The 24,438-nt window shown below is 43.8% G+C and overlaps 1 protein-coding gene across 3 annotated transcripts in view; it reads right to left on the bottom strand.

Annotated features, from left to right (window-relative positions):
• Positions 1-24,438, bottom strand: part of ZNF646 (zinc finger protein 646) — an 80,933-nt gene that overhangs the window by 11,685 nt on the left and 44,810 nt on the right. Inside the window, exon 2 of one of the 3 annotated variants that reach the window (XM_085618718.1) lies at positions 9,753-9,806. The exons of 1 other annotated variant lie outside the window; for it this stretch is intronic. The gene's annotated coding sequence lies outside the window, so the exon portion shown is untranslated. Of the gene's footprint in view, positions 1-7,316; positions 7,405-9,752; positions 9,807-24,438 lie in introns of those variants that run through there. One more of the 3 variants, XM_085618720.1, reaches the window with a different exon arrangement.

Here is a 24,438-nt window from a genome sequence, read left to right on the forward strand (position 1 = left end):
CTGTCCTGGGGTGGGTACACCCCCTATCCTGCCTCTCTCCTGTGGGAGGGGGGCAGTAGCCTAGTCCTGATTGGGCAGGGCTTCCCATCTTCAAGATGGTGAGAGCCAGGAGATGTGCTTCACCTCGCCTCCCCACCTGAGGGGTGGGGTTGGCAGGCTGGCACATCCCATGTCCTTATTTGGGGTTGCCGGCCAGGCTTCCTGCCAGAGAGGGGGCTGCCACTGGCCTGGGGAAGCTCACAGAGGCGGCATGCCTTTGAAGCTTCCCCCTGTCCATCCTGGGGGAGGAGATCTAGCACCTCGCCCAGGATGTGTATTGTTGCAGGCCCAGGAGAGCAGGTGCTCTCCTACCCAAGGGTCCAGCAACATGTCTGCTGTGTGGCAGCCTAGGCAGCCTCCCAGACCAAACGTGGATTGTAGGTTAGGTTTCAGGGGGCATCTCTAAGATGCCCTCTGTAGTGCTTTGTACATTAAATCCCACACTGGCATCAGTGCAGGTTTAATGTGCTGAGAAGTTTGATACCAAACTTCTCAGTCTTCAGTGTTGCCATTATGGTGCTGTGGAGTTCGTGTTTGACGAGCTCTCAGCACCATGTACTCTTAAATGGCAGCACTGCACTTACAGTGCCCAGGAATGGACCTGGGTACTGTAGGGGCACAGGGCTCATGCTCCTGTGCCCACACCACTGGCATAGGGCACCCAGCTAGAGGGGTGGCTGATGCATGCCAGGGCAGTGTAGGTGGTGGGCATGGCAGACAGGGATGTGTGCCATGTCTACTCTTTGTTTTGTGTTGTACCCAGACACTCAGCCTGCAAGGGCAGTGTGTGTGTATTAGGGTACAGGGCCTCTAAGGGTGGCACAATGAGTGCTGCAGCCCTTAGAAGCCTTCCCTGGTCACAAGGCCCTGGTTACCTAGGGTACCATTTACCAGGGGCTGACATGTGGCCAGGGTTTGCCAATTTGGGTTGTAGGTTTTTAGGGAAGGAACATAGGCCCTGGGCACCTAATTGGCAGGAGTCCAGGGCACACTCAGTCAAAGTACATTCAGCATTTCAGCAAAAAGTGGGGGCATGCCATGCAAGAAAGATGGCACTTTCTCACAGTTACCCCTAACTTCAAGTTGGAAGTAAAATGTGAATGTTTTGTGACTGCATTACGATCGCAAAACATTCTTCGAGTCACTATTAGGAAGGGATGCCCTTAACACGTCCCTTCTTAATACCAAATTGCTAACCCATTATGGGAATTCTATAATAAGTTACTGAACCACATAATAGGCCTTTGTACATAGAAAAATGCGTCTTACAGTTGCAAACGGCTCGATTATGTGAATCGGGTTGTTTGAGATATGAAAAAATCTACGTACATGTGGCCCCTGGTGTCTCGATTTTACACTCTTACCATTTATATGTGGTATCAAGAGCTCTTGAGTAAGCATAATTTCTGCAAAATAATAGTAAAGAGTAGATTCTGGGTTGGAATCTCTTGCATTTAAGAGGTAGTTAGGATGTCTGAATAGGCTAGCACCAAAAGAGTACTGGAATAGGGGAACCGTTCTCACTGGCCTCCTCTGGAAGGCCCAGAGGACCGGAATAGGCAGTCATGTATGTTGCATGGCTGCAGCGTGACTATGTAATGTGGCATATGTTATAGTGTGAATCTAGCCAAATGGCAGCAGAGCACTGTAGAGGGTGGAAGAAACAATCTACTACTGACTGCAGGGTTGTATGACGGTACAACGCAGGTAAATACATTGCATGCCTTTGCCACGCATTTTTCAGCACACGTTTTTACCGCAAATCTGCATTTATAACGCATGCCAATACCACACAGTTTTTTAGATTTAAAAACAATGCATTTGTGGGGGGAGACCCCCAACTTACCTTAAATGCGTGGTATTAGCATGCGATGTAAATGCATGTTCGCGGTAAAATTATGCATGCTAAAAAATGCGTGGTAAAAGCACACCGAGGTAAAACCTCGGTGTAAAGGCTGTTTCCCTGACTGCAGGGGTTGCTGGGATATGAGAGAGGGAGCGGCCGGTTAATGTACCTAGATGTCATATTTTTCAAAGAAGCAGTCCGGGCAGGGATGTGGCCGTCCTGATGAAGGGGGTTGTTGTTCTAGGTTCTGGGTGCTCAGATTCGACCCCTATATGTACAATGCACATCTGAGGAGCATAGTGGTCAAAATATACTGCCGTGGGTGGCCCTTTCTTAAGAGGGCATCTAGGGGAGCAATACTCGTCTGTAAGAGAGTGCCAGCACCATAACTGAATGAATAGTGAATGAGCTCACATTAAGCAGCTGAAAGCAGAGCTTCATGGGCGCCAATCAGAGAATATACATCCTGGATAAAACCGACCGCCACACAGTCTTCCATTTATAGTCTTTTTTTTATCCAATAAAACAAAACTGTGAGATTATAAAAAATCTAGACAGTAAAGCAATATTCGGGGCACCGGTTCAGCCGGCAAGGAAAGCCTTGACACACATTTCTAGGAAACTTGTTTGACGACACTGGTCATGAGATTCAGCGCCCATGGTCTGCTTAAAAGCACTCTTTGTACTGAGATCGACCCTGTTATGTAGCAAATATTGAGAACCGTGTGAAAATGAGAAGACGCGCATTACTGAATTTGTGTTTGTTGTGACTGTAAGCAAACGAGGGAGGGCAGTCGCTCTGCGGGGGCGGGGGGCAGCGCTCACCTTCTCTCCGCTACACACACACACACGTACACACACTCACGCCTTCCTTCTCGACCCTCCGAGACAAACTCGCCCCGTTGTGATGGAAAACAGAAGTTGCTAAAAAGAGATGTGTTCCTGAACGGAACACAAACAGCACCTGTTGACACAGCCGGTGTGCTGCTGTTTACACTGCTGGGTCAGGACGAATCGCGACGCCAAGCCTACCATGAAGAGCGAGTGGGCACGGAGTACCGATGGGAGCTGGCGCTGCACACATCACCAGAGCCCTCACTGCAGTAATATTAACAGTCTAGTTGAGGGGATTGAGTGTAAGGGACGGGTGTTCCAGAGGACACTTCTGAAGTGTCAGTCTCGTAGGTCACGTGCTTTACTGCATCCAGTTCGGATATCCACATCTACAGCCTAGTGCCCATTTAGAAGGCCTCATCTGGTGTACTTGTCGACGTCCGACAGCTACTTCTGTACCAGTGTCCTGGTTAGGAGTGTAGTAGGTCATGTTCTGTGAGCCACAAGTGGAAATGTGCCCAGCTCAGGAATCCATTTTGGGTGTAGTATATCCAGTTCTTCCAGGCACGTCCGGAAACGGGTCCAGCTTAGGTGGTCACGTGTTATGTCCACTTCTGGAAGCCACATGAGGAGCATTGGTCCCAATTTAAGAGCACACATCTGGTGTACTATGCCCAGTTCTGCCAGCTACAGCAGGAAAAGTGTCCATCTTAGGAGACCAAGTCTGGTTTATTAAGTCCAATTCTGACACCCCCAAGAAACACTGTCCAGCTTAAGAGTTCACATCTGGCTATGTCCAGTCCTGAAGACCAGTTCCCAGACCCGTGCCCAGTTCAGGAGTCTCATCTAGTGTACTAGGTCATTTTCTGGTAGCCTCCTCTGGAAAAGTGTCCCGCTTAAGTGAACACACCTGGAGTATTGGGTCCATTTCTCCAGGCCACATCCCCAGCAGCATGAAAACAAGCAGGAGATAGTAAAGAGATGGGCAACCAAAATGGTGCAAAGTTTAAGGCACAAGCAGGAAAAACAGAGACTCCAACATTGTGGACACAAGGTATATTGGACCTCTAGCCCAAGCACACTTTAGGCAACAGATATTTAGAGCTTCATTATACCCCACTATTGGGTGAAAGGACACAGCTCAGCAGACAAGGCTGATGCAATACTGAGGATACTAACACTTGTAATTTAAGGTGTACTACAAAAATGGATTAACCAAGGCGATGAGGCGAGGTCCGATTGTTGTAAGGTCGAACCCTGCCTCACGGTGCACGGATTTACAGGGGGCACCATAGGTGCCCCCAAGGCCCCCCAACCAGCGGCCATGGAAGCATGGGGGCCCTGCTAGGGGCCCCCAAAGTCGCTTTACAACAGGCTTTTCATGTCAGAAAGCCCAACATGAAAAGTCTGTGGGAAATTGACAGAGTAATCCTAACGGTGGAAATGCCGTCCTTAAGAGATTATGTGTTGGTTCGGACTGGCCGACGGGCTCCTTGACCCTGTCGGAAGCAAGCCGGAATGACCGGCTTGTTTGACCTCCGACCACTTACATTTTTATTAGGCGGTCGGAGGTCAAACCTTGGATGTCTGTCAGAAAGCCTCTGACCTGCAGTCGGAGGCTTTCTGACCAATATCCAAATGAGGCTCTAAATTATTTTATTGTTTTTTAAACTTTATATAGCGCAGACTTGACCCAAAGGCATAGGAGCGCTTATCATAAGCATCAATTACATCACACAAGGACACATTCATTTTGGTTTTAGGCATATGAAGATTAAGTGATCTGCCCAGAATCACAGGATTTGTAGCTGACACCGAAACTCAAACCTGGTTCCCCATTTGCAAAGTCAGCAGCTCTGGCTGTAACACCACATTCTTTCCCTTAAGTTTAACATATAATCAAGTGATCAACTGGATTAAAAAAAACATAAAGATAGCAACTTTTTAAAAAGTGCTTTGTTGCTATTTGAGAACTCTGAAAATATGTCCTAATTTTATTTGTTTAGAACAAAATGTTGGCAGGTTTGGTACATTGGATTACGGAGGGCAGGAGGAATGGGGTGGGGACACAGACGCGGATAAGACAGGGCAAGAGGGAGATGGGCAGGGGCACCAAACTGACCTTACAGAGCAGGCTTCAGGGGTTGCAGCAGCGCGAGGGCAAGCGGGACAGACGTGCAGCAAATGGACCATGGAAAGCGATAGGAAGGAAACAGGGTCATGCACATGGACAACAGAGAGCAGAGGGGGAAAAAAGACAAGGGCAGCAAGCTGACCATAGTGGACAGACAGGAGGGACAGTTGCAGTATAACAGACCATGAAGGGCAGGAGGAAGGGTGAAGGGGAACAACAGCGGACCAAACAAGGCAGGAGGGAGGGGCTAGGGGTCTGCACATGAAAAACACAGGCCAGGGGTCAAGGGGGCAGGAACGGCAAGCTGACCATGGAGGGTAGGTGGGATAGGCACTAGAAGCACAAAGCACCATTGAGGGCAACAGTGAGACTATAATGGCATACACAGAGACAATGGAGAGAAGGTGGTAGTGGGTCAGGGGCAGCGAGCTGACCACACAGGGCAGGTGGGAGGGGCTATGGCAGCACAGAAGACCATGCACGGCAAGCGTGAGGCATAGTGGCAGCACAACAGCCATGTTGGGCAAGAGGGGCAGGGGCATGCACAAAAGACCATGGGGGACAGAAGGGAGGGGGCTGGGGGCTGGACACAGACAAAAGAGGACAAGGGAAGGGACTTCACAACATACCATACAGGGCAGGCAGAAGGAGCAGTTGCAGCACAACAGAGCATGGAGGGCAGAAAGGAGTGGTAGCAAAATGGACCATGGAGGACAGGTGGGAGGGGATAGGGACATAGAACTTGGACAGGCAAGGTGGAGGTGGCAGGAAGGCATGCAAGTTGGAAAGTGCTGATGGGAAGTTTGCTCTCCTTTTCACATTCTGCGCAAACTGATTTCACATTTTCAAAATGTTTTAATGTATAGATGCTATGCTAGATTAGTAAAAGGACTGTCTCCACCACAACCATGTAGGAATGGGTTTTCCTGAACAGAAACCACATTTCAAGATTACCAGCCATGAGTGCGCATGCGTCTTGATGCCTGTGCAAGTAAGCAAATGGAAAAGCATTGTTAAAGCCAATAGTTCGACCATTTGAAGTGAGCCAACACATGCTGACCCACACAATTGCCTATGTTCCTCTAGATCGGTCTGTGTTTCTGCTTCTTTTCAGGCGTAACAACTTCTGTTTGTAAAGAGCAATTTCTATGACATTCTTAGAACAATGGGAAAGTAATCAATAGATGGTGTCTTTAAATGGATCAATCGTTATGTTGTTCTTACACGGGGAGCCTCTGCCAATAGGCCTCAAAAGGTTCCTCAATTATGGTCAACGGCATGCAATGTGTGCCCCCTTGTATATCCTGGAACCCACCTGTGGAATAAGGTACAAAGGGCATAGATCGCTACCTCCCTTAGAGAGTGTGTAGTACCATGCGACTCATGTATAGTGACTCTTCACATAACCCAGTGATAAAAGTACCTTTGCTTGGGATTTGGAGAGTCCAGGAACAGTACACAGGACCCCCCCCCACACACACACACACACACTCCAATATAACACAGACTTCCAGATCTTGAGCCAACAATTCACTATTGGGAAGTTGTAGGTCTGTGGACTCTAGTAGATGTAGAACTTGCCCGCCCCCCGCAACCTAGGGGAAATATAGAAATACAAAAGGAATCTTTTTTCTGGGGAATAAATCCCACCAAGGTCGTCTCAATCATGCCTGGAAGCCATGGCAGCACTTGCTCAAGGAATATACAACGTACATAGAGTTACACCCTCATCAGGAGTTGTCCAAAGCAGAACCCCAGAAGCTATTTTGCTCAGAGCGATTTTGAGGTGTCTCAAGTCTCACTCCACGGATTAACGTGTGCGAGAACGCCAGGCTCCTTTTTAGTGCACTTGGTAAAACCCAGAGGTTTCAGAGCACAGAATGAACCTGCGCAGAGCAGGTGGACAATGTCTACAGAAAAGGTCCTAGAACCACTAAAAGCCAGCAGTGCTTAATCCAGTAATTCCAGGCTCCACATGTTACTCACATTTTTTGGGTTATGCAACTGATGATAGTGGAGACCCTGGTTGAAATTCCAACCCCAATATCTTCCCCTCCCCACAGTTTCTTGCCATCTCCTAATAAGGACATTAAGTGCATCATTATTCAAAATTGGGTAAAGGATATTAGAGGACGGGGTCGCCCCTGAGTTTCCTGATTTACTTCTCTTCCTGGGCTTGTGAGCAGGAATGTGCGTGCCTTGGCGTCATGGTGAAGAAAATCCACCCTACCATACCTTCCTACCTCCAATGTTTACCTACAGAACATCTAGACTGATTCCTGGTCTGCAGCCAGGACGGGGCAGTGGAGTGCCGGAGAGTCTGACACACCCGCAGGAACCAGAACTGCAGGTCGTGCTATTACTGCTTTTCTAGAGGGGCCACTGGCGCCATGACACTTACAGGCCCATGCTCGTTCCAATCTCCAGGATGGTTAAGGGGATGAAACAGCCCCAAATGATTACCTGTCAGCCTCTCAGTGTAAGCCAATAGCCCACCTGACAGGCACCAATGGACCACCGCAGGTCTTGATCACTCCAGCAGGCCTTTCTCAATCAGGGCCTTTACCAAGGGCGTTTCCTGTGGGATGGAGAGCACCAGCTTTAGTACTAACTCCTATCACGCCTGTCTCACACTCTCTGATCCACATTGATCATTCTGGCACAGGCAGTCTTCCAACATACCCATTCATCTGCGAGGAATGCTATGGACGAGCATCCAACTGGGGGACACATCGAAGAAGATGGCTCAGTGAGCTAATCACTCTCTGTATTTTGCAGTGTTCAAGAGGTCAAAGGCTCGAATTTCAGCAAAAGAGACTCAGCCTTAAAGCTTTCGGAGGTGGGTAAATTGAGCAGAATACATTGGCTAATTGTAACATGTGTAATTTACAATACTTAGAAGCATTAGCCGTGTGGTATTTAGCAGTTCATAAAAAACAAGTTCTCATATCTTTCAGTATTCCACGTGCACTAGGTGAGGAGCAGAACACAGCCACCTAAAGGGTGTTAAAAGGAGGTTACATTGCACCCTGTTCACATTCAACCTCTAAATAATGAAATATACACCAAAGACCTCTCAGGAGGGACCCAGTGCTTCATTTGCTGCGGTGGCTGCAGATGGTGGGCACCAGCACTTATGTTTTGGGGAAAGTGGACTGGGTTTTGAGGTCTGATCAACGAGGCAATGGGTTCAGCCAGGATTCTTTGTTTCAAACAAGAAATGTATTGTTCTTAAACCACAATGCAATACTAGCCTAAATTGGGGACCACAACATATTTTTCCCCAACAGACTTTGACCCAGAGCAAGAGAGACAAAAGTAGAAAAGGGAGAAAATCATAGGAAAAAAGCAACAAATGGAGAAAGCAGGGATGGAAAAGAACCTGCAAGAGTGACATAAGAGAGAGGAAGTGCAAGATGGTGGAAGAAACCGGCAAGAAACAGAATCTTTTGTGACTATAAGATGAAGAGAAAGAACTTGTGAAAAAAGTTACTTACTTTCACACTGTGATTGTGTAAACCATAAATCTTTGTGCTTCAAAAACTACCAAATGTTATCCTCCCTATCCCCAGCCAGATTATGTAAGATTAGAAACAGAACTTTTTTCGATTCTTACTCCAGATGCCAAATACACCTACAGAGAGGTTCATTTATACAGCTTACTGGGGGTCTCCATTTGACAGACAGCTGTCACCGCTACGGGCCAAATTCTTAAGCAATGTATTCTAAAAAGATCTACCTTCCATATTTCACATTTTAGGGTTGGTGGCTGGTTTTGAACATTTAAGTAGATCTTGTTTTAATAAGAAAAATTAAATGTATTTACACTAATGTTTGAGAGTCACCCCTTGTGGGGATGATTACAGAGGAGCCTGAAAGACTTCAAGAAAATCATACACGATTTAGAGTTTTGGTTGTGAGTAGCTGTCAAAACATTTGCTTATTTTGCGAGGCATGAAGCTAAATCCCATGTGTTTTAAAGTTCTACTGACTCAGAAGTAGGAACTAGACAGCAAAAGAAAGAGTGAAGGCTCAGTTCATCTAGGATAGTTCATGGCGTTTTGTCAGTTATTATGCATACAAGCAACTGGGAGAGGTTCTCAGATTTCTCCAGTTTCAAAAGAATACATAAGGGAAGGTCAATTGCTTGTCATTAATGACTGCACCCTGTGAGCCAGCAGGCACCATGCAACAGTTATTTGTAACTTTGTGCCTCTAACTACTAGAAACCCATTTGAAGTCAGAGGTGAAGCCTGATCAACGATCATTAGCTACACAGCCTTGTAAGAACTGTTACTAAGGTGGATTGTGTAACAAAGTTACGACACCGAAGGCCAACTTAAATATCCTGGCATAGCAGAAATGTGTTGACAGTACTAAACTGACTGGGCAAGTAAAGAAACTCTGAGGTTTTGAAATTGTAATTTGTAAATTTTTCAAGATTCATAAAACTCCATGTGATGATCGTAGTGCTAGTGCGATGTCCAAGATGTACACATCAATATATGTCCCATCTAAGTCATATGCCGTATTTCTTAATGAAATCTGGCAAAGGCATGTAGTTGACAAAATGTTGTGTACTGTCCAATTATTCTAGAAAATAAATCACTTACACTATGTAGACGGACAGAGAAGATAAACAATTATGCAGAACAGAAGAAAACATGACTTCTGCATTCATAATGCACATGTTACCACATTACTGCAAAAGCAAACTACCCTCTTTTGAAAGGGGGGGCGGGTGAGGGGGAGGAGGGTTCTGGGCAGCTGGTACCGACGTAGAGTTATTCATGTGTTAAGCTATAGATAATGTATTACAAAAGACATTTCTCTCACTGCTGTCTGTACAGTTTGGCATTGCAGGAAAGATGTGAATTGGATGCAGGGCAAGGGAATTACCTTTTCAGAGAGAAATCTGGCTCCATTGCTCAGCTCTTTTTTCATCCTACCGAGCTACAAAGGCAAAAGGAATTAAAATTGAATCCGTGTGACAGTGGACAATGACCTTAAACACAGCAACATTTGTATCTATGTATAAAATGCATTGATATAATTCACAGAATTTTAATTTTTCATGTGATACAGGTTGTCATACAGCATCACTTATCTACAACTAATAAATAATATGTGTGTGTGTATATAGTCACAGAAAACACCAAAGGTCACAGGCACGTTCTAGTTAGGTTGATGTTTTACCTACTCACAACCATAGAAATGTAGCAGTTATAGTTATACTTATGTTAAACAATAACTTGTGGCCTAAAGTTACTTAACGGCATGAGTTACAGTTATGCTTATACTTATCTGAAGAAACTAGAACTGCTGAATTTCTATGGTTTTGTGTGGGTAAAACGTCAACCTAACTATAACGTCCCCGTAACCTTTTTTTGTTGTTGTGAATTTCTAATTATTTTAATACTTAAAGTGATATAAAATTAATGTACGTTAATACAACCCCCACCACGCACTGCTTTCGGCTGTGGACACTGGAGGAAGCAGTAAGGAAAGGCCTGCGCAGCAGAGGTATGGTGTGTCAGTTTTTTTCCCCAATTGGGCTTCAGATCGGCGGTACATGCGGATCCGCGTCCATAGATATCTATAAATTTCTCTCTTTAATAACTCCTAAACTCCTGAACAGATTTACCCCCAAATCCCATAGAACACAATATGAGGACCAAGATCTCGCTTTCTGCCAAATTTGATGTCATTCCGGGCTGTAACCGAGTCTAAAATGTCTAAAATCCCAATAGACATTGCATGGGGAAAATATCAGTTTGGGACACTCTATTTGTCTCGGCCCCGCTTGATGAATCACCACAATCTTCCAGACAGCAGCTAAAGTGACTTGCACACAGCTTAGGAAAAGTTTGTGAAGATTTGTCAAACGGCACCACAGTTATTGGCAAAACAAAAAAAGCTTCATCTATGGGAAAAGTTGGTCCTAACTAGGTCTATCTACTGGCTTTCGCCAGTAGGATGGATGGATTGATGGATGGATGGATGGATATAGATTGTGGTTAAATACCTGTTTGTAAAACAAGTACACATGAAAAAATTTAGCCATGACATAAAACGTATGTGTAGATGCGCAGAGTGTAATATGCTATTTATTACCATTGTTAAGGTATGGGAAGGACATCATGGCTCGCACGAGGTTTCACCTTTCCTGAGTCCCAGCCCCTTCCCACAATCAGCAAATGTTATAAATTGCATATTTCACTGCACAATTGCGTATATTTATTTTCAAGAATTTACAAGTGCACTTACACCTGGAGGTACCTTGGCACTGGTATTCCAAGCAAATAGTAGTCACAGTATAGAGCTTACAAACTTATAAGGCAGAAAATAACCATGTTTTATAGTCTTTCGGAAAAGAACCAATAAGGGTGCTTCTGAAGGAAGAGAGAGGAGCAATGAGTTCCAATGCTTCAAGGCAGGCACTAAGTGCTGCCAAGAGTAGTGTGTCAAAACTTGGGGACTGTCGGTAGTTGCACAGCGGATTGATACGGAGGTCATGTGGGTGGGGGTTTCGGGGGAGGGGGTGTCTGTGCTGAACTCCTTTGTAAATATGTCATACTATTTCATGAGAATCTTCTAGAAAGGAGAGTGAATGTGACATTACTTTGCAAATAAAATTTACCCGTTATCTTATTCTGATGTAACATGATTTTCACTAAAATCCTGTTACTAATGATACAAGTTAACGAAAACACCACATCTCAGACTTAAGAACATGATGTCAAACTGAATGTTCTTGATGAATTACAGCTGGGCCCCAACTGCTCCTGATGTCCCCAGCATGTTTCCTGCACAGAAGACTCACATCGCCAGATAGGTGGGAGGTACTTTACAAAAGTTATGAGAGTTGCTTTTCAATAGAACACCCAAAGTTGTAATTTAAACTGGGGCGACTAAAGTCACTTTCTCCAGGTCTCAACACTACTAATGCCTGGTGACAGGTGGTTAATATTCCTGGGGTACAGGCGTTTTTTACTCTGTTCCTCCACATACCCAGAACATCTAAACGCCTACTGCCAACAAACTGCTCCAAACCCTTCAGGTGTGAACTTCATACCCCCTATTCCCATGATGTGTTACTACAGTATTTTACAGTGTGTTGAGGCATTCAACTTTTTTTCATGAAAAGACCCAACCCTCCAAATGGGATTTCCAACCACACCAAGTAAACAGCAGCAAATGATTATAACAATGAACTGTAGAGTTATCCTGCACCTCTAGGATAAAGCATCACAAATGACTACTGGTTACAGAGTAAAGTAACATCTTGCCCGATTTTAGCAGTTTTATTTCCACAACTGAGAAAAACACATAGGATTCTAGGGCAGGGGCTGTGGTCCTGGGCATAGCACGGCACCCACCCAACCCCTTATTTAACCATTGGTAAGCTTGGAACCCCCCCCCCCCTCCAGCCAAAGGAGAGCCTGCCATCCACACCCTCAGCACCCACACTGGACCCTTCACTGCCATTTCCCATCTGCTCGGAAAAAGTGGTAAAGTGGAGTGGAAAGGTCAGTGGAATATGAGATAACAATGCAGAGAAAGACCCAGTAATGAAAAATGTCCTAGCTTTCGTAACGGAAAGTTTCCATTCTATGAAGGACACAGAGTCGAGGATTATGTTCAAATTTCTTCCTTTATTACTTTCCAGCAGATTTTAACTTTAACAAACTACCTTTCCCAATATGCAACAGGAAGGACTGCAAAGAAAGTTCAACCAATCACAACCAGTCCATCATAATCAGACTTCCGCTGTTCCCCATCCTTTTTCTTGGGTGTGACAGAAGTCTTCCAAACCTTTTCTTTATTCACCCTAGGTTAAGTCAGAACCTGGGAAAAACACAGAATATAACTATAATATAACATTGGGTAGACTCAATATCAAGTTGTAAGCTCTTTCTGAGAAAGAAACAATCCTTGTTTAACATATACCATCAACTGTTCAAGAAGCTGGAAAAGGAAAATGTACTTACGCAATAAGCATCTCTTTGTGGCATGTAGTGCTGTAGATTCACATGCTTAGCATAAGTCTGCCATCTAGTGTTGGGCTCAGAAGTGTGCAAGTAGTTTTTCTTCGAAGAAGTCTTTCGAGTCACGAGGTGTCGTGGCTCCTCCTCTTGCTTGCAATGAGCACGGTCTTCAACTCCATTGTTAGATTGTTTTTTTTTCTGCTGTCAGGTTACCTATAGTTTACACCTCTCAAGGCCAACATGTTCCAGCCGACCAAGGCCAGGAGGGCCATCACCCTTCAGGGCAGATCCTTCTTTTTCAAGTTCCATTTACGTCATGCCCATCTGGTGATGGAACGAACATCGTTTAATTTTTGCCCATGCTGCCACACCAAATTTCCATACAATGACCAACACTTGGTGTGTAACTTGTGCATGCCTCTGGATCATCAGGAAACCATCTGTGAGGCATGTAAGTGCTTCTGATTGAAGAAGACGCTGCATGATTTGCGCGCAAGACGCCTCGAAATGTTGAGACGCACAGTCAGACACATTGTGGGCATCTTTGAATCCAAAGAATACCACCAAGAGGCACGCACTCAGGTCTTGGCAGCAGGTGAGGGCTTCTTCGCCCATGTGAACAGTTCAGAGTCTGAACTCGAATTCAAGGACATTCCACCTGGTCAAACAGTGAGCACTGTGCCTCATTCATCCCAACCACAGTCTCAACAAAGCATCCTAAAGGGTCAGCAATCTGGTTTAGACCGATCAAAGTCTTCGCACGGGCGACCACTGCCTTCGGACCATGGTTGATACCGAACAGCTATACCAAACCTTGTGAGATATCATTTATTTTGAACCATGAAGGGATGGGGACTTCACAGAAACCTGCCTCACCTCCATGTCCTTAATAGAATTGAAACTTTCCATTACAAACTCTAGGAAATGTTTCAATCTATGTCAGAACCGGAGGCAAGGATTATGCTCGTTCAAAGCTATTCTACGACCAACAATGCCATATGTATTACAGTTTGGAAATAAAACCAAATGAACATTAAGTCCAAAGACGAATCTGTCGCATTAATGATATCCTATTGTCTGGCCCCTAGAGAGATTACTTAAGAGGCCATGACCCCCCTAACATAGTGAGCTCTGAATTGCGAAACGTCAATGCCTGCTTTCTGCATGACCCTGCGACCTATAGTGGGAGAAGAGACTGCCTTGAAAGATTTCTTGTGAGATATTAGCAGGTTTCGGGAGACGGACTTCCTCTGTCATATTTCTGGTATGCCTCAAGACATCTTACCACACATAATTTATAATTTAGGAAACTTACCACTAGCCAGTTTACTACAAGTTTAGTATTGGATTTTGTCCTCCTTGAAATGTGGAACATGACACCCTGTGACCCGACCTGTGATATCCAGTGCCCAAACATTCAAAACTCTGTGGCAGGAAACCAAACAGAGCAACATTGCGAGTTTTGCCGATATTTCTTTTAGAGACAATTACTCGTTCCACAGCCATGATTGGAAAAGATGTAGGACCTTATTGGGTTCTGGAGGCAATGTCAGGTCAATTCCTCTTATAAGTTTACATACAAACGGATGCTCCCCCACCTAAGAATGGCAGGTGACCAGCACAAATGGCCGACCGGGAGGAGTTGACCGCCAGGTAAGCTAGACCTTGTGATGTCAAGGAAGCCAGGAAATTCATTACAGGGACAATCTCGCACCCCATCGGAGCTTCACCATGTTGAACACACCAATGAACCCACTTTGACCATGAGGACAGATCGTTTTGTGTTTCCGTCTGACCATGCTGTGGCCAGTATTCTTTCAACTTCCTGAGAAAGTCCTGGGACTAACTATCTTTTCCTGAATCATCCATGCCATGACAGGCATTCGCTCCTGTTAACGGGTGACAATGGCCCAGAGGATCCAAAAGGAGATCTGGAGGGTGGGGTAGGAGGATTGGAGAATCCAAAGAAAGTTCCAGAAACCAAATGTGAGACCTCCAGAGCGGTGTGAGAAGGACCACGTTTGCCTGTTGCCATCTCACCTGCGTCAACAAGTTCATAATCACTGCAAAAGGGGGAAACGCTTATCCTTGTACCAATCCTGCAGAAGGCATCCGTCGCAGTTGCCTGCGGGTTTGGCTTCTAGCTGAAGTATCTGGCCAATCACAGCATCTCCAAGCACACAGAAATCCCAAGTGGAGGTCGTGGTTTCAGTCGTTTTTTTAATCAATCATCGAAGACACACCCCTTCGCCAGCACGTGTTTTGCCTTATGCTGTTTCAATCACAGCAGACCTCTTCAGGGCACAGAAATATATTCAATTCAGGAGGAGTATCAAAATCCTTTCTTCTAACCGTCACCATGGTCTACTGACCCCAGAGTTTCACCCGAAAGTGTACATTACGTTAAACGATGCATGATTATAGGATGTTGTACTAAGTGTCTCATCTGTTGTTGAGCATATATAGTTGATGAGGTGTCTCGTTTTTGTGGATGGGGAGATCTTTTTGTGTCATGCAAGAAAGTGTGAACTCATACATAATGTTAGTGGCATGCATATCTTCAGACATTTTATCACCAAGTTTAGTTTAGTGAGTAGTAGGTGAGAAGAAAAGGTCTCATACTCACTCGGTCTAATTGTGACCAAGGTATAAACAAGCCCAATTCAGGATTATCTAGCATGGTCAAATGTATTCCGTAAAGAACGATGTATTATTGATTAAACAAACGATCCCTGCTAACTTTAGACCGCACATGAGAGACGCAATATGGCTGTAGTCTTACCTTATGTTCCTTATTTCTTATCGTTAATCAGAAAGTGTGATGAAGATCTACAACAAATTACACAGGAGTATAATTAGGTCTCTAATGTCTAGAAGTGACATACTGAAACAAATATTGTGTCTTTCGAGTGATCAAGTAATTATCACTAAGGGCTCTATATAATGATTGGAGCACAAGGAAAGCGGCAACTTGATCTGTATAGCAAGACTGTGGCAAGTAAATATCACTAGGAGCTCTATATATTAAGTTGAGCGCTTGGACAGCGAAAGAGCCCGACATTAATTTGAGGCAATTTAAGTGGAGCGATTGTTCTTCGACAGATGATTTTTCTCCTGCAAAGGAGTCCCCACAGTGTGCCCCCTATCCTGAATTCCTTGAATCGGACTCGATAATGATATAAGTATCTAATCCAAATATGGTCCGTCCGTTCCATGCCTCCGTGTGATCCAACTACCACCTCATCTTGATTTTGACATCCTCTGTCAAAGGGAATTGCTCTGAATACTGGAGGCCCCTGCACATGTGGAAGGCCTTGAGCCGTTGGATAGCCCTGTAATGCAATGGGCCCGGAATGACTGTCTGGATGGAGAAGGACAAGAGGCCCACTACACAAACTAGTTGCTGCAGCAAGGTCGTGGGCCTGGACGGAGTCTTTCTTACCTCTCTGTGAATGTTTGCCACTTTCCTGCATGGTAGACTGAGAGTCATTCCCGACGACTTGATGACGAACCTCAAAAATATTGTCTGTTTCGATGGAGTCAGAAGGGACTTCTTCACGTTGATGACAAACCCCAAGTCTTCGAGCAGGTGGATTTTTTTCTGCAACTGGTTCCTCAGCCTGAATGGGCATTGGTCCATGAGAAAATCATCTAGGTAAACAATCAAGCTATATCCCTGAGGTACTCCATCACCGGCTTCAACACCTTGGTGAAACATCAGGGGGCCAAGGAGAAGCTGAAAGGCAGTGTCTTGAATTTGTGTACTTGCCCTTGCCATCAGAACTGTAAAATCCTGCCAAGAGGTGAGAAAATAGGAACCGTTGATCTTTGAGATCGAGGTGTACCATAAGGATACCTTCCATCTTGAAGTGGCGATAAATCAACCACCCGTTTAACTCTTTTAGGATGATCGCAGGTCATTGACCTATGTCTCGTTTCTCCACCAAGAAGATATTGCTGAGGAAAGCGAATGGGTGGAGATTTTCAGGGGCAATCATGTCTTTTCGGAGCACACCTGCCATGTCTTGATCCATCAAGGTGGTATGATCCTCTGAAAAAGCCAACGAGTGTGGACGAGAATGTTAGATAGGTGAACAATAAAACTCGATTTGAAGACATTGGACTGTTTGCATGACCCATGCATCTGAGGTAATTGCCTCCGAGTTGTACAGAAACAATACCAAGTGACCGCCCACATATTGAAGAAAAAAGAACACTCAATTGACTGGGATCCATGGAACTGCCCTCTGGAGGAGCCCCTGGAAGTGCGTCTTCTCTGTCCTCTTCTGGAGAGGGAGAATTCCCCAGAGCGGGATTGGTCCTGGCCTCTGCATTAGCCTTGACGTCTAGGAGGACCTTGGGTGTAGAAATGGCCGGTCGAGCGGCCTCTGCCATGACTGGCCCGACAGAAATCCAAGGGTGGAAAATCTTTTTGATGGAAGCCTGTGCCTTATCTATTGATGTAAAAGTGGCAACAAACCTGCCTAGCTCTTTGACAAAGGGCTCCTCGACAAGCCCTCCTTGAGCTACCACACCAACCTCCGTAGACGCGAAGTCCCCCAGCTTGGGGTCCACCTTGAGCAGGAGCGAGCTGCGCTCTCTCCTGCTCAAGGAGAGTCCCTGAGCTTTAGCTGCTTGTCAAATGCAATTATTACTGACCCTCGAGGTCTTCGGAGGCTTCCAAGGCGTCTCGGAGCAGGCATAGGCTCGGCGGGGATGCAAGCTCGTCAGTATCACTCTGACAGACTCAGAATATTCCCCGCGGAGCAACGAGACGCGTGGAGCAAGTCGCAACCAAACCAATGCCCTCTAGTGGGCGGACTGCCTCACCGCACTCTTGCGGCCTCAAAAAAGGATCAGAGTTAGCCGCAAATGGAATGCGGACACGTCCCCGCAGCGGGAATCTAGAAGAACCTAAAGTTTACTTGTTAAACCAAATATCTGAAATAGATTCATTGAACAGAGAAATTCCAAACTTATCTTGTTTAAAGCAGGAAAGAAAGAGGAAGTGGACATGGGGAAGTCTGCTTATGATAATCTGGAATGGTTGAACTTTCTTTGTAGTCCTTTCCCATTGCATATTGGAAAAGGTAGTTTGTTAAAGTTAAAATCGGCTGGAATGTCACAAAGGAAGAAAGTTGGGCATAATCCTCTCCTCCGCTCCTGACACAGAATCTCGGCTTCCCATTGTTAACTACCATTTAAAGGTACTTTAATTATAACTTCACGGTGCAGGGGCAGAAGTACCAGTCACAATTGAAAATCCAGGCCACCATGCACTGTGCAGGTTGTTATCAGCTCTTTATAGTCTGCAACAATCCAGTTCAATCACACTTGTTAAATTCTTAGCTTAGTACTTCACTGGGTTTCAGCATCAGTGGCTTTTCTAATCCGCATTTGTGATATATTTAACTAGTTTATAAACAGGCTATGAATGAAGTATTAGCTACCCGGCATGAGAAAATTTGCATTCAAGGGAGTAGTATTTTTTTTGACCAGGAGTGAGGGAGGGTGGAAAACCACAGCATGGAGAGATGGAGCAAGTACTACCATTAACTAACAAAATCTCAAACAATAGGAGGAAAAGGCATACTATAAAAATAGGACTAAAGTTCTTTGGATCAGGTAGAACAACTAAACTAGGGGTATAAATACAGAGCTGTGGGTTAAGTTTGTATGTCGTAAAGCCTAAACTCCAATAGGAATATCCTTCAGATTGTGCAAATTATCAGGCTCCTAAATTCCAACGGGTAGCTTTAAAAATAGTGGAAGATGTACAATTTAACCCCTTTTCCTCATGTTCGCTTCTTGAAGTGCGCACCTTAAAAGAAACATGTCTAGTACCACTTTTCCTTGTATTTCAATGCCTATTAACCCAGTTTCTAACCTCTCTCTTTCAGCACATACACCACAACCCCAAAACCGGTTTGCATAAAATGTTTCTATCCATCATTGGATATCGATAATTTCCCATGATCCCATACCTCACTTTTATGCATAGTAACTGATTTAAGTTAGAGTTGCATACTTGCAGGGAGCAGGTGCGAGCTTGTGCACCGTTCTTAAAACAAAATGAAACCCCCACCCCCCAAATTTAGCCCTTGATGCTCTCTCAAGATTCTTTTCTAATTTACCATTTTTGAGAAATGTATATGTAGGAAGGTATAATGGTACAATGCATTTTGTTGCAACGCATGCCTTTACCATGCATGCATTACAACGCGAATGACTTTATCACGCATTTTTTAAATAACAAATATGCCTTTACCGTGCATGCCTTTAAAACGAATTTCGTTGTAAAGGCATTTAAGTTAAAGGCATATGCGTGGGGCAGGCTTGACCCCTGCCCTCAAACCGGTCCCCGGCGCACCCCTCTCCCCCGATCCCCAGCCCTTGTTAAAATACCCAAACCCCGGTCCTGAGCCCTAAAATAATACCTCAGGTCCGCACCCGTCTCCCCCAGACCTTTTAAAAATACCCAACCCCTGCCCTGAATTCTAAAACTGGACCTCCCGTTCCTCAGGATTTTTTTAAAAAAACCACCCCAATCTAACTACACCCCCCCCCCACCCTTCACCCCCACGCTCCAGGCTCAATCTCCCTTACCTCTACAGGACAGCGAGACCACTCTTCTGAGCCGAGGTGTGACACAGGTCATCAAGAGGGAGTGGAAGGGTCTCTCCATTTCCTCTAACAATGCCAATAGTCATGAACAAGCAGGGTACCTGTACCAGTGTTACCAGCATATGCCCTTACCACCAGTACAACGTATATGCCTTTACCATTCATACCTTTACAACGTTAATTCATTGTAAAGGCATGCATGGTAAAGGAATATGAAATGTAAAAGAATGCGTGGTAATAGCTATGCGTGGTAACAGTGCATGCATTGTAACACGTGCGTGGTGAAGGTACTGAGTGGTTACAGCCGCGTTGTAATGCTATTTCCCTATGTGTTGCTGTCCACTTTTTTAACCTCCACTTCCTCCATTAACCATGGATGGCCACAATTAATAGCTACCATATTGTAAAACCTTGTTATCCAAGCCCCACTTCCAGATCCAGTAAGATGGATTCTTCCATATGAAATAAAGTCCAACAATAAATTCAATTTAACTAGGAGGATGTGGGAGAAGCTAGAACACAGCTACACAGGTAAAATCTGAAAGAAACAGAATGAAGAACAGAAGGGGCAAGGCACCAACATCAAATCTCAATTTACAGAGGCAGGTCCTATCAAGGTAGGTAGTGTGAATCACACAGCTTGAGTCAAACTTCAGCTTTTTCTCTTGTGTCAAATACCCTAGTTAAATCCAAGAAGGTTGAAATGTAAGTGCCCCCTTTATACTGACACATTTACTACAGATGGTCTAATGTACATAACAGTGAGCAAACCTAGATTAAAATCAGCTAGCTACCTTATATTTTATTATTTTCTGTGGCACACTTGGATATTAGTGAAATTATTTTGTATCTACTTTGCATGTAACATCGAATGAGAAAACCGAGCAACAGTAACTGGGTTTCTCTACTTTCTTAAAGAGAAGAATTATCACACTTCGAACTTATGAGCCTTTAGTGAATGTGAGGAACAAATGCGCACTGTCCAACCAGGGTCATTTCCACTACATTAACTGTTCCTGCAAGAGCCACAAAGGCCTAAGTATCACACGTCAACTTAGATGTTCAGGGTACCTTACTTTGATATGAGACATCTACCTACTCATCTGGCATTTCAATTTGCTTGCCTTAACATGGACTGTTGACTCAATGGGGCAAAATAACTACCTCCTTTAATAGTAGGCAAGCTGTAGTGAATCAATGCCAGTCTTCAATTTGAAAACTATGGTTAGATTTCACAATACAAGATTCCTGAGCATCTAACACCCCCACTAGGTGGTCGACTTGGTCTTTTCCACATATGTCATGGGTAGTTAGTCTCCAGAACCCAATCTTTGTCCTGTTCCACTTCTTATCCAGATTTGCGGAGGATGAACAGCATTCTTTGCTTCCTCTACTTGGAAGAAGACGCTAAAACAAAATATGATTCTGAGCTATTTCCAGACATTTGGAGTTCCTGACTTAGCACAAAAATTAAGGTATTTCCTTTTCCTTATAGCAGATCTGGGCCGTACTTGTGAAAGATGGAAATGAATGAGTGTTGAGTGAATCTGATGAGGAGTGTTTTACAGTTTGTATGACTAAGTAGCAGCAGTAAAATGACATGTAATATCGCATTTGTTTCACTGGAAGGCATTGTTATTTAGAGAAGGTTTCAGATACTGAGGATATGATTGGTTGGTTTGTTGTTATTGTCATGGGGTAAGGTAAATTGTATTATGCTTGATTAATTAAAACCATTGCATACATAGTCATTAAAATCAAACCGGTTATGTTGGTATAAAAGTTACTCAATAATAAATAAACGTTCCGCTTTGTAATTATACATAAAACTATTAAGATTGTAACATAAAAAGTCATTTCCTTAACAATTGGTGCTCAAGCTAAAAGATAGTTTAGTAAAAAATTTACTTTTTAAGTTCTCATTCTGCCAAAGTCTTTTGCAAAGCTTTCACTCTGGATTATCTAGCTTTTCCTAAGAGTATGCGAAGCTTAAAAATGGACCGAAGCTGCAAACAGTTACTGGTTGTGCCTGTTTTTGGCGACATAGAGCTGTTAAGGATGTTCGAGGTAGTCTTGATGAGCCATCTTGTGCAGCAGAGTTCACGGCCAATGATGTTACGTTTTTCAGTCTCAATACAGGGAGATCAAGAAATTTTGTGATGCGGCAGTTTAGCTGTACTAACGTTGGATTGAAGCACAACATTACCGCCTGTCTGCATGACCTGACTCCGTGCTGGTTAAAAGATGGTTTTAGTAGAGTACACTTTATATCTTTTAGTTTGCTGCAAATACAAATAATATGAATAAGGTTTTCTGTGCCACAGGCACACAAGCGGCATAGTCGGTCTCCTCTTTTTTCCCATGGCGGTAAAAACGGGGTGATTGAGCCGACTCCTAATCTCAATTTTAAAATGTTTTCCTTTGTCACCAGCTTAGTTCCTGCCTTGAGGTAGGGTTGTGGTTTAAGGGTGTCAAAATTGTTTAGCACAGCCCAACCATGGACTCATTTTGATAATGTTTTCTTGTCCTCCATGGATTATAATAGTCTTGTTGTCTTTGTAACAATATTTTTAAAGACTGAATAAGGCGTTGGGCAATTCCAAAGGTCTGTCAGGCCTAGGATCTTGATGGATTCTTGGAGGTATTTGTTTGCTGGCGATTTTCCAGTGCAAGACAACTCTACCCAGAGGTGGTTATTTAAAGTCCCCTCTTCGGCTGTTTTGATCTTTTGCCAGCATTTAACGTAGGCTCCCTTCGTTCTATCGCCTGGTTTTGAAGCCCCAATTCCAGCCTTATTTGGGCTGGAGAGACGTATTTGGGGAGCTGAAAGATCGCTCGGTAAGAGGTTGCTATTATACTATCAAGAGTTGTTGCGACTATCCCTCTTAATGATTCACTCCCATAGGTGATCTTAGGCTGTAATTTAGCTTGCAGGACCTGTAAGAATGGATCTACCGTTAGGTCAGGCAGCAGCTTCTTCAGTGTCATGAGGTGTTGTTATTTTACGTTAGAACAAAGTCCTTATGCCCCAGTCTATGATAGTACTTTGTGTATTGTTTGGTGAATTTGCAGATTAAATAATTTGACACTGAGGAGATGAAGATCTAGTTTTTGCTGTTGTTAGGCGTCACTGTACATATTGATAACATACTCCTTATATGATAATATTTTGGGTATTGCCTTGTGAGTATACAAGTGTTTGCCCTTGATAAACCAAATTCCATTCATGTGTGACCCTTATAGATGTAATTGCTGATTTTGTAGATTGTGTAATTTTAATACAGCACCTATGAACACATGGATTGACTTTTGTAATAGTGTATATGGGGGAGGGGAGGAATAAGGTTAACCTGCAAATTCCTTGTATTTTGAAGACTGATGCTGGAGCCTCTACTGACACCCTGTTTAGTTTCACTTTCCCATAGCTTTTTCAGTGCACTTCATTCTTTTAAATTGATTTAGGGCTTGCATAGTGGTTGTAATTTTTACATATGCCTTTGTGGTTTATACAGATGTTCACAAACATTGCAGTGGCCGGCATATGTACGTAGCAGGTATGACAATTTGATCTGGGAGGGCTTCACCCACACCGAATCTGTTGATGTGTTGTATTTGATGTTCGTGAACAATGGACCATGTCTGTGTTTAGAACTCAACATAAATTGTATCCTGTAACTGTATAAAGTAGGTGTGACAGCGGAGCCTGCCTTCGCCCGTGCGGACTTTTAATAACATCTATTACTGTATTATGTTTGTTGATAATTAGGAGGGACGAGAAAAACAAACCGAAAAGGGATCACACATATTCCGTGTTACAATACAGTCATAACGTTTCTGATCAACTAAAATGTTCAACAATCTATCCAATACATTTGCTTCCTTCAATCTATGGTGGTCTCATTCATATTATAATTAAGGCACCCTGTTTTTACTGATTTCTACAGATAAATACAGACAGAAAACCATTTACTTTCCTATCTGTGTTTATTTTTAAATGTAGATAAAAACGGAAATTGGTTGTTTGAGTGATTTTAAATGCTGTCAACCATGACTCCAAGTCCAATAGCTGTGGGGATTGAACAGGAAAAGGGGGTTAAAACAAATTGAAGTAAAAAGCCTTAAACAGCAGTTTAAGTCTAAAAATTGCATGTTTTACATGAGTGTACATTAACTGGTTAAATAAATGTAGAGATACACATATTTCAGCTTCATTTTTTCACAAAACCTAAAATAAATATGGATAAATACAGACGGAAATGTCAAAAAAGTAAATACCATAAAACCGGGAGCCCTAATTATAATTGACTACAGTTTGGAGCATCTGTTATTGTTTCTCCTTCCTATGGTGATTTGTCGTCAGATGGATACATGGGACCTAGACTCATATGTTTACTTCTCGCCCCTCAGCTTACATTTTCTTTTGTTATGGTCTTACTACACATTCTCCCAGTGTCCTTTTTAGGTCGAGCATTCGAGACCTCTTGTATATACTTGTGTGTATGTACTTTGTGAGCTCTGGAGATCAGACCTAAGACTTGTCTGCTTCTGCTTAGGGATTTGTTTTCTGTTAAACTGCCTCTATTTAACTGTCTTGATATAAAACAACCAGTAGAGGTCAGTAAAATACCAAAATTGGCGTCTGCTTGTTCAACAGCCTCTATTTAACTGTCTTGACAGAAAATGACCAGTAGAGGTCGGTAAAATACCAGAATTGCTTTCTGCTGAGGGACTTTTTTATTTTTATTTTTCATGGACAAAATGAATCCAAGCGCTACACAAATTTTCACCTTTTTGCCTTTTTTTTATTAGGAAGATTCCCAGTAAACATATTTGGGGTGTTATGTGCTATATTTGAACCTGTCAGTTCTTTAGGTTTCTCCACCATTTCCCCATAGGACTTCTGAATTCCAGTGCTTATCCACCAAAGGTGCATGCAGGAGCCTTTCTCGCTGATACAATTATGAACATTATCA

The sequence above is a fragment of the Triturus cristatus genome, chromosome 7 (assembly GCF_964204655.1).
Source record: "Triturus cristatus chromosome 7, aTriCri1.1, whole genome shotgun sequence".
Taxonomy (NCBI): domain Eukaryota; kingdom Metazoa; phylum Chordata; class Amphibia; order Caudata; family Salamandridae; genus Triturus; species Triturus cristatus.